At 53.7% G+C, this 8,425-nt stretch overlaps 1 long non-coding RNA gene across 2 annotated transcripts; it reads left to right on the forward strand.

Moving 5' to 3' along the window:
• Nucleotides 1-3,817: 3,817 nt before the first annotated feature.
• On the forward strand, nucleotides 3,818-8,146 carry LOC123382000. Of its 2 annotated transcripts, none has more exons than XR_006589706.1 (3): nucleotides 3,818-3,932; nucleotides 5,659-5,872; nucleotides 7,949-8,146. It is a non-coding gene; the product is annotated as an uncharacterized LOC123382000 (long non-coding RNA). The 2 variants fall into 2 exon arrangements; XR_006589707.1 differs by having other exon boundaries at nucleotides 3,819-3,932; nucleotides 5,683-5,872; nucleotides 7,949-8,145.
• The last annotated feature ends 279 nt before the right edge of the window (nucleotides 8,147-8,425 follow it).

Raw genomic sequence — 8,425 nt, forward strand, 5'->3', positions numbered from 1 at the left:
ATCTCACGAACAGTGAGATCATGACCTGAGCCGAAGTTGGACACTTAACCGACTGAGCCACCCGGGCGCCCCTATTTATTTATTTTTAAATAAACATTTTATTATTTTTGTAATGTTTTATTTATTTTTGACAGAGCCAAGTGGGGGAAGGGCAGAGAGACGGGAACAGAGGATGTGAAGTGGGTTCTGTCCTGAAAGCAAGGAGCCCACTGTGGGGCTTGAACGCAGGAACCCATGAGATCCTGACCTCAGCCAAAGTTGGATACGCAACAGACTGAGCCATCCAGGCGCCCCCACGCAATTCTTAAAAAAGCGTTGACATGGCGTTCATTTGGCTATGGGGGAAAGTCATCAGAGGGAGCCCTGGGAAGGCCAGACCTCGAGACACATGACGATGGCGTCAAGGGGGTCCTTTCTTGTGTCCTTCCTCCCGACCCTTCCACCTCTGGGGCATATCCCGCCCCTGCCCTCCTGCCGCGATCCCAGGCTCACACTTTCATCCTGGCCCCTGGCGGAGCTCTGGCTCAGAGATGGGGAGGGACATCTTAGCTGCCGGGGTCCACGGACCCTGCAAGGCCGAGAGCCCACAGGCCCCACGAAAAGGGCCACTGAGTTCAGGCTGCACTTCTCCAGCCTCATGGAGGACAGACACATGGGGAATCAGCTGAAATGGCTTCCTTCCCAGTTGAGAGGGGGCCTTAGGGGTCACCTAGGACCAACTGTCCCTTTGACAGTTATGGAAGCTGAAGCTCAGAAAGATTGGTATGTAGTCAAATCACAATTATCTGCCTAATAGGGAGAAAGCTGGCAGAGTGATCCCTGGAGCAGATAATCCCAAATCCCTCTAGAAGGCTCTGCTGGATTCTGGAAAATCAGATGTTCTTTCCAATTCTGCTTCCTCGGGGCTAGCATTGGAGCAAAAGTTTACTCCCAGGTGGGCTGCGGCTGAGGGCAGAGAATGGTGATTGTCAGAAAAGCAGTTTCCTGAGGTGCTGAGGGCTGCTTTGGGCAGGAAACCCAGCTGCTGGAATCATCCACCCCGCACCCCCCCCCAGTCTGCTTGCCTGTGAAGCCCCCCACGACCACCACCACCAATTTTGTCTTTCCTGCTGAGGCTAACCCCAGATCCGGGATGAATATCAGGGAGGGGTGGGGGTTTGGGAGGAGGGGCTGAGAAGCATCTACTGTTGCTCGAGGCTCAGGGGCTAGCGGGCTCCTCCTTGACATTCCCGAGCTGCTCTGCTCCTGCCCCACAATGGCCCCTCCATGCCCAAATCGCCTTTTCCCAGATCCAATTAAAATGGTGTTTGGAGCAAGGTTGAAATAATCACATAGTCATTTTCTCCAGCAAAGTTACTGGCTGGAGCCCGATTTGAAAGCCAAGCTGGTAATTGAATCTGAGGGGCTGGGAGGAGTGGGGGCGGGCAGCAGGGGTTTCCTCCTGGGGATCAGAGGCTCCTGGCTATGTGCCCCCCCCTACCGTCCCTCACCATTCATTCACTTCCTCTGGTCACAGATGTCTTTTGGGGCGGCAGGGCTCCCAGACCAGGGGAGGACAACCAGGATCCTGAGTCCATGAGACTTTCTCAATTCACAGGCCTAGTGGGGAAGGCCACATGGCCAAGGTCACCCAGGGGGGTCAAGCGAAGCTAGGACTCCCTCTCGGTCTTCCTCTCCAGCCAGAGCTCCATCTCCTTCCCCTGAAGGAAGCTCCGGTGCCCCAGAGCTATATGCCCCCACTCTCTCCTGACCTGCCCACCCCCCATCTCCCAAGATTCCCCTGTAGGTGTCCCCCCCCCCCAACACTCTCTCTGCTGGGGAGGACAAGAGCTTACCTAACCTGCTTGCTCTCTGGTCCCACGGACCTGCTTGCTGTAGGCTCTCTGCACACCCTCAGCAGAAATGTCCACGCCAGACAGCCTGGCCCTGTCCTTTGTGGTGTCCTTCCTCCCAGCACTAGACGGGGGATCAGGATATCTGCCACTCGTGGTGGCTCATTCATTTCTTCCTTTTTTGCTCTCTCCCAAAAATATGCATTATGTTTTACTGCGTGTGAGGTCCTGAGCAGGGTGCCAGGGATGAGTGGGGATAGACAGAATGGTAGCTGCCCTCATGGCCCAATGGCTGATCCGAACAAGTTAACGCGTGCAACATGATAGGAAGTCCCTCCTTGCAGCTGAGGAGCCAGGTGGCTTCCCGGCTGAAGCGATCCCTAAGCTGAGATCTCCAGCTGAAGAGGAGTGTTTTTCCCACAATGAATGCAAAGGCTGAGAAGCAAGAAGAAACCAGGTGTCATCTTGGGCGAGGCGAGGCCTCAGTTTTCTCATCTCTAGAATGGACTCCCTTCTCTGCTTACCTCACAGGGTTCTAGAGAAGAATGAATATGGGTGTTCTTTGGGAGATGGAAAATGATGGTGGGCTGGTGGGGGGGTGGCATTTGTCCCCCATCCGGGACAAAGGGTTAGAGTCCGGGGTGGGTAGGCCAGCGGCTAGGGTTGGGGGGGCCGGCTGGAGGCAGGGGGTGACTAGAACTCACTACTTGTTCTGCAGAGCCCTTGTGGTTACCTGGGCCTGGGAGCCAGCGGCCGGAGACCATATGGCTGGGAGTTGTGGGAACCGGAAATCGTGGAACTGGTAGCTGCTGACAGGGCTGGGCCCGGCCCCTGTGTTTGGCTTCCAGCCTCCACGTGGCCAGTACCTTCTGGGCCTTGGGCAGTCCAGGCCCCATGAGTCACAGAGAGGCTGCGGGGGATCTAGTCTCCTCCCTGCACCTCTCAGCCCATCAATAAACCTGCTCTGCCCTCCCTGCCTTCAGCAAAGTTGGCGCTAGATACATCATTCTGGAGCTGGCTGGACAAGAGAGCCCACAGGACCCCCTTGCCCACAGGGGCTCTGGGGGAGACCCAGCCACGGGCAAGCTTTGTGCTTCTCTTACCAATAGCCCCGAGCATGAGCTTCCTGTCCCCTGGGCCCTCCTAGGCCCATGCCTGTGGCCCCAAGCCCTTCCCGGCATGGCTGGCCTCCTGGTCAGCAGCTGCAGGGGTGAGTCACAGCTCTCATTAGAGCTTAATTAATCAATTGAGTTAATCAGACAGCTGGGATGTGCTGTGGTTGCAGATGGAGGCGGGAGGAAAAGAGCCAGAGCATGAAGGGCTGGGTCAGGTGAGCGGCGGCTAGCAGGGCCAGGGCTGGCAGCAGAGCCCGGTGGTTTGGCGAGGGAGGAGGGCGCCGGCCAAGTCCACACCTGAGGTCCCTGCGAAGGAGGCTGAATGGGTTCAGCCAAGGCCCATGATGAGCCGCTCCGAAAGGTGCCCTTTGTTGGGTGCCAGAGACAGAGCCTGGGGAAGGGGAAGGCAGGACCTCTTCCGCCCCTGGCTTCCTCTCTCATTTTTTATCTTGTCACGTGTGTCTCTGAAAGCGGTTTGAAATCCTTATTTGAATGGAGTGGGGAAAGGAAAGAAAGAAAAAAGACCAAAAAAAAAAAAGAAAAGGTAGGTCCTCACATTCCCAGTGATCCCAGTCTGATGGGAGAGACCAGATGTCCACTGGGGACACAGACAGAGATCCAGACTCAGAGAGACCCCGTCTCTCCAGTTGAGCCACTCAGGCTCAGCACATCTGGACCCGGGGGGAGGGGAGAGGCCAGAGGGACTGGAGCCAAGGGCAGGCGGGAGTCCAGGAAGAATACTGGGAGGAGGGGAGCACTGGAATGGAGTTTACACCATGATTTGCAAAATGTTTCATCTATTTTTTTCTCATATCTGACCTTGGGGGGGGGTGGGGGGAGCAACACAGGAAGTGTGAGTATGGGATATGGATTCAGAGAGGACTCATGGACACCCCCGACAGACCCTGCCCTCGAGGGGCCTAGTCTGCACAGGGCAGCAAGCTAGGTGCCGTCCCCAGTGACCCAGAGTGTGAGGCTTGGAGAGGTAAGGGTCCAAGGCCTGGGACACGCAAGGGACTATGGGAGACGAACAGGAGGAAGGCAGGCATTTCTGACTAGGCTGTGAAAGGCTGCCCTGAAGGGGTGGCCTGTGAGCCGGGGCTTGCAGATGGGTGGGATCGCAACACGTGGAAGCAGACCACTGTTGCAGGAAGGCGGAGGCAGGGAGGGTGGACTGCACTTGGCAGGGTCAGTGAGTCCCGCAAGCTGGGCTGGAAATGAGGTTCCTGTGTGTGTTAGGAAGCAAGGGCTTTGTGGCGGAGGGCTCTTTGAATGCCAAACTGATGAGTCTGAAACTGTATTTGGTAGGCGCTAGGGATCACATCGAGTCTCTAGCTAGGAAGAATGGGCTTAGAGCAGTTTGGGAGAGAGGATGCATATAGACGAATTTCTTTTTTTTTTTTTATTTTTTTAATGTTAATTTATTTTTTGAGAGAGAGGGAGAGACAGAGCCTGAGTCGGGGAGGGCAGAGAGAGAGGCACAGAATCTGAAGCAGGCTCCAGGCTCAGAGCTGTCAGCACAGAGCCAGATGCGGGGCTCGAACCCATAAACCGTGAGATCATGACCTGAGCTGAAGTCGGAGGCTTAACCCACTAAGCCACCCAGGCTCCCCACATATAGATGAATTTCTGCACAGGGTGGAAAGATGGAAGAAACCTGTAGCAGGAAGAGGGAGAGAGAGTGTGTGTATGTGTGTATATGTATTGTGTGTGTGTGTACGTGTATGTTGTGTGTATACACGAGCACTGCATATGTGTGTGTATGTATGTGTGTCTATACGGGAGTGTGTCTATATTGTGTGTGTGCATATTTGTGAGTGTGGGTGTCTAGAGCAGTGGTTCTTACTCTTTTAGGAGTCACAGAGCCCCCTAAGCCTTCACAAGAGCTTAGACCCTTAGCTTAGAAAAACGCACATACTCATGGTTTTGCTTTCGATGAGCCAAAGTGTGCTCTTGGATCTCCTGAAGGCCATTTGCTGGGCCTCCTAGGGTTTCGATCTCCTAAAATCCCAGCTCTGCGAGAGCTACAAATGAGAGCTTACCATGGCTCTCAGGACCCCACAGGAGTCCTGGGCAGCCTGGTGCTCTCCCCATACCTCTCCCCTGGCAGGACAATTCTGCAGCCAAGGCCGGAAGCACTGCTGGGCCGTAGGGCTGGGGCTGCTGGGGCGCAGGACCAACCACCCCAAGGCGTGAGAGCTCCAGGCGGCCAGGCCCTCTTCCCCAGCTCCCAGCATCAAGCTGAAAATGTCAGGCTAGACCCAGGAGGGCTGCCTCCCGGCCAGTGCTGAGCACCCTTTGCATTGTCCTGAAATAGCCCTGTTCACTCCTCCCCACAAATCCTGGTGCTGAGAACAGCTGAGAAGCAGGACCCAGGTGTCCTGGCTCCAAACCTGGAAGCTTCAGCTAAGCCGTTTCTGGGTTTGCTGTGTGGTTCCTGGAGAATCACACCCTTCCTGGGCCTCTGCTCCTACCCTCTTCTTCCAGCCGGAGCCTGCCTCCCCTAGGAGTAGGGTGGCCCTTGAGGACCCTGAGAACATGCCCAGCAAGATAGCCACCATGCAAGGGGTGACCTTGGAAGGGACCCCCTCCCAGTGTCCCCATTTTCTCCTTTCCTCACACATGCTCATGGTTTACAAAGCATACTTTTTTTTTTTTTTTTTGTGCTGGAATGGGGCTGCTCATGACCATCCCCATGTGCATTCCTGAAGCTCATGGAAAGGGCCTTGCCTTAGATCCCACAGCCAGAAAGCAGAGGCACCAGGAATGAAAGGAGTTTCCAAGTCCAGCTGGCAGCCTTGTCCCTCCACACCAGGCTGCTCCAAGTGCCAGGGGATGCCAGGAAGCTCAGTCCACCCGGCGCCAGGTCCTGCCCAGGAGAACGGGGCCCTGTGGTGGACCTACTGAAGGAAGACCCTGCCATCGGTCAGTATCCCCTGCCCTCCCCCCCGAGAGCCTCCTTCTGGGGCGCTGGGGCCTCTTCACAGTCAGAAAATTGACCCTCACAGGGGCGCCTGGGTGGCTCAGTCGGTTGAGTGCCTGAATTCGTCGGCTCAGATCATGATTTCACGGTTCGTGGGTTCAAGTCCTGCGTCAGACTCTGTGCTGACAGCTCAGAGCCTGGAGCCTGCTTCGGATTCTGTGTCTTTGTCTCTCTGCCCCTCCCCTGTCCTCTGTCTCTCTCTCTCTCTCTTTCTCAAAAATAAATAAATGTTGAAAGAAAGAGAGAAAGAAAGAAAGAAAGAAAGAGAACAAGAAAATTGATCCTCACAAAAGGGCGCTCTGCTTTGCATTTCATGGGAGCACACTGTTGGCCCTCTCTTTCCAGGGGCCCCTCCCTACTGTCACAGAAGCAAAAGCCCCTTCCCTGTGGGTTTCTTATTCTAGACCTGTACTAGTGCAATATGGTAGTCACCTGCCACATGAGGTAACTGAGGCCTTGGAATGTGGCTAGTGCTACATGTTGAAATAATACTTCGGATATATTGGGTTAAATTTATTTTTATTTTTTAAAATGTTTTATTATTTCTTTTTGAGGGAGAGAGAGAGACAGAGAGATAGAGCATGAGCAAGGGAGGGGCAGAGAGAGAGGGAGACACAGAATCCAAAGCAGGCTCCAGGCTCTGAGCTGTCAGCACAGAGCCCAATGTGAGGCTCAAACCCATGAGCAGTGAGATCATGACCTGAGCCGAAGGTGGATGCTTAACCAACTGAGCCACCCAGGTGCCCCTACTGGGTTAAATTTTTTTAAAAATTATTTAAGCTGGGGGGACACCTGGATGGCTCGGTTGGTAGAGTGTCTGACTCTTGATCTCAGGGTCATGAGTTCAAGTCCCCCGTTGGGCATGGAACCTACTTAAAAAGAAATGAATAAATAAAAATTTTTAAATGGTCTAAGTTAAATTTCACCTATTTCTTTGTACTTTTTTCTTTTTTTTTGAAGCTTATTTAGTCATTTGGAGAGAGACAGAGAGCACGAGTGGGGCAGGGGCATAGAGAGAGGAAGACAGAGAGAATCCCAAGCAGGCTTCACACTGTCAGCGCAGAGCCCGATGCGGGGCTTGAACTCACAAAACATGAGATCGTGACCTGAGCCGAAACCAAGAATCGGATGCTCAACCGCCTGAGCCACCCAGGCGCCCCTCTATGTACTTTTCAACGTGGCTCCTAAAACATTTTAAAGCACATACGTGTCTTGCATTATATTTCTTTTGGACAGTGCCGTTCTAGATAGCAATAGCTCCTCACCCCTGCACAGTGTTTTGTAGGATCTCATTGAAAACTGGGAGAGAGGAGTGGGGGTTATGTGCCTCCGTCTCACAGACAAGGAGAGTGAGGTCAGACGACTTTGCCAAGGTCATATAGCCAGGAAGGGGTGGAGGCCAGATACGAAACCAGGTTTTCCTGACTGTAGAACTGAGACCCACTTTCCAAGGCAATCCAGAGAGATACCCCTCTCTCCACATTGGTGCTGATCGTCCCCGCCCCCCCTTTATTCACTACCCCAGACCAGGCTGAAACTACACTTCCTTCCCCATGCTCTGGAACTTCCCACTAGAAACATCCCCCTGATCTAACCCCATTAAGACTAATGCCTCTTGGCCCTCCACTGAAGTCAGAGTCTTAACTTCACATTAGACTCTATGGCCTGTGATTCTGCCCATCAAAGCTGGTGCCTTTGCCCTATCATTAAAAGCAGTGTTCTTCGGTACCTGCGGCCACTCACGGGAGTGCCCCCGGGGCCAAAGAAGCACCAGGCCACTGCTTCCTGGGTCACACCCACTTCCTCTCCCACTTTTGATCCTGATCCTCCCCCGCCCCTGTTCACCCCATCTGCCTCCTCCTTGTGGGGGGGGGGGAGATGAACATATTCAATGAGGCGAGGGGACTGTTTCTTTAATTCCCCCCCCCCCCCCCCCCCCCCCCCCCCCCCCCCCCGTCCGTCCCTGGAACGTGATAAAAATACCCGGCATTGATCTTTTTTTCTTCCCCTTCTGCCAGGATAATGTTTACCCAGGTGTCAATCAGGAGAAGAATTTGGCTTCCTAATTTCTCTTCTCCTCCCCGGGGGCCACGCGTCTCCCCGCCTCACATGGACACTGAGCTGGAATCAAGGTTACTAATAATCCCCCAGCACACACAGACACCGAGAGCACATATATTAAAGTCACATATTGATTTATATTTTTGGGTCCCTGTGCCTTTCTGCCCAGCCTCAGCCTTTCTCTCTGCCAAGGAGAAAAAAAGAATTACACAGCTATATTTATCGCCAAGATGTTTAGCGTAAAGACCATTGTGTCCGAAGCTAAGTCCCACCCCCTGCCCTCTTTGGGGGTATTTTTAAAAAATAGCGTGGCACTGCCTCTCCGTAAGCATTTATCTTTTGTTGTTCGTTCTTTAACTTTGCCCTGAAGGAAGTGGTGAGAGATTTAAGATAGACTGTCAGAAGGACTTCCTGTGTCAAGTCAGAAGGACTTG

The sequence above is a fragment of the Felis catus genome, chromosome E1, assembly GCF_018350175.1.
Source record: "Felis catus isolate Fca126 chromosome E1, F.catus_Fca126_mat1.0, whole genome shotgun sequence".
NCBI classification, from domain to species: domain Eukaryota; kingdom Metazoa; phylum Chordata; class Mammalia; order Carnivora; family Felidae; genus Felis; species Felis catus.